A 2,215-nucleotide genomic window follows, 5' to 3' on the forward strand; every position below is an offset into this window, starting at 1 on the left:
GTAGCCATGAAAACTAAAGCATCACACTAAGAAGGAATCATCTCATTTTGGCTAAATTCCCTGGAGCAGAGGTGACAGACTTCTTACAAAGGAAACTAATGACCTGTGACAGGTAATTGTGATGTGTCAACTTGAATGCAAGAATAAATGCCTAGTAGATTAATGAAGCACACTTCCAGAAATATCTGGCTAGCTCCCTGAGCCATGAGTGTCTCTGGCTCTTGGTCCCATCGTAGCTGGTACTGTTTTCCTGCTCTCCGTCCTGGTCACCATGAATTAAGCAGCTTTACCGCATCACACCCTGAAGGAGACAACCATAGACTGAATCCTCTTAAAATGTGACCCAAATTAAACCTCTCATCACGGTAGGTGTGAAAACTGACTAATACTGCTCTACTATCACTCTATAATCTAAATGTGAGATGTGATGGAAAAGGCAATTAATGCTTACATTATGAAGGGAAATGATGACGCTGAAAGACACGCTGCCATTCCTTCCCCTCAGAATACTCCAGCACATTTCAGAGACGCTTATTCCATCTTGCCACTTTCTAAAACAACTCTGAAAGTTCCTTCCCAAGCTGTCTTCATCTGGGGTGCAAAGGCTGCCTCAAAGCGCTGAGTTTGTTCAATACACTCACTTTTCACAGTCACTTTGAATTGGGTAAAGAGGCAGAAGGTGTGTGATAACTGATCCAAAGAGTAGTATTTTATGAAACTTTTCATTAAATGGTGCTTGGCAGAAGCATTAATCATGCATTTGATCACATCTCATAAAGAGATTTAGGGGTAATAAAGTCCTTTAAGAAACCCTTTGAAAGTACAAAGAATGATGGGACATTTGTGTTCAAAGAGAAGACTATTTTGTGAGGGACCAATGGCAATGCATATCTTACTGTGACAAAATGTTTAAATTTAAACATTCACCCTCTGTTTCAGCAGACCAAATGGACAGGGAGATGCTACAAGAGCTCCTCCACTGACCACTCCTCATGCGCTACTAAGTGCTAAATGACCACCTGGGCCAGTCAGGGTTACAGTGAGCCTGACAACAGGGAGAAATATTTTCCTAAAATTTTCAGAAAGACCTATTTTTAGGTCAACATCATGCAATCACTTGATCCAGTGCTTTTTGTGTTTATCACAGGACTACAAGAAAGCTCAGGAGAAGTTGGATGAATGTCTAGTAAGAAGTATTTTTTATAACCTCCAATCATGTGGAAGGAAACAAAAATGTTAAACTAAGAGGTGAAATTTTAGTGGTTTGGCAAATTTGAGGTGGCTACTGGGCAATGATTCAAAATTAATTCAAGCTTTGTAAAAGGAAATGTTTCCTTTGGCTCAGAGAGACGATATTTGAACAATTTAAGAAAAAGACTACATACTGAAAATGTTGTTACTGATAAAACAACCAGATTAAATAACTTTTAATCACATTTTTCAACCCATAGTTACTTTACACTTGCTAGGAAGAACATAGTAAGAAAATAGCAGCACTCACGGAGAAAGTATTCTTGTAATAAATCCAAGTTAATTATATTTAATTTACATGGACTTTTCAGTTCATACAACTGAACAAAAACTGACCTCTACCTATTTCAAACAACTAAATTGCTTTTCCTTCTCAAATTTGAGGTGTAAATGTTTCTATGTTTTGCATTTTGTAAGAAGAGAGTCACTATATGAACTTTTATTTACTTACTATTAGTATAGAATGATGTGGTCATGGCAATGTCTCTTAAGAATTGTTAAAGTCCTAAAGCAACTATGATGAGACACATTATATAGTTATATCCCAAGGACAGCACTTGTTTTCATGACATTGTAATAATCTTTTCATATTATTTTTCTTTTATCCCTTCTTGCCACCCTGCCATGTATTATCAAAGAGGACAGGATTTCTGAGTCTTGTGAGATCCCCCATCACATTCATCTTTTAGAGCAGCTTCTGTTGAAATCCTACGAGCCAAGAAGCATATTTGTCACCTATTTGCAGTATCATAAATCAAAGGTCCTATGAATTTGTAGATATAGAATATTGTTTACATTTTCTTTAAATTGACATCAAGAATATACTGTTATTCCTACAGTTTATGCCCAAGCTCAAGATCCATAAGATTTTTTTTCCATAATTTTATTGAGAAACAAATAGCAATGAGACAGTTTCAAACCAAATTGGTAGGACAGTTTCAATAATTAACACATTGCATGCATT

The sequence above is a fragment of the Octodon degus genome, unplaced genomic scaffold (genome assembly GCF_000260255.1).
Source record: "Octodon degus isolate 3935 unplaced genomic scaffold, OctDeg1.0 scaffold00082, whole genome shotgun sequence".
Classification (NCBI taxonomy): Eukaryota; Metazoa; Chordata; class Mammalia; order Rodentia; family Octodontidae; genus Octodon; species Octodon degus.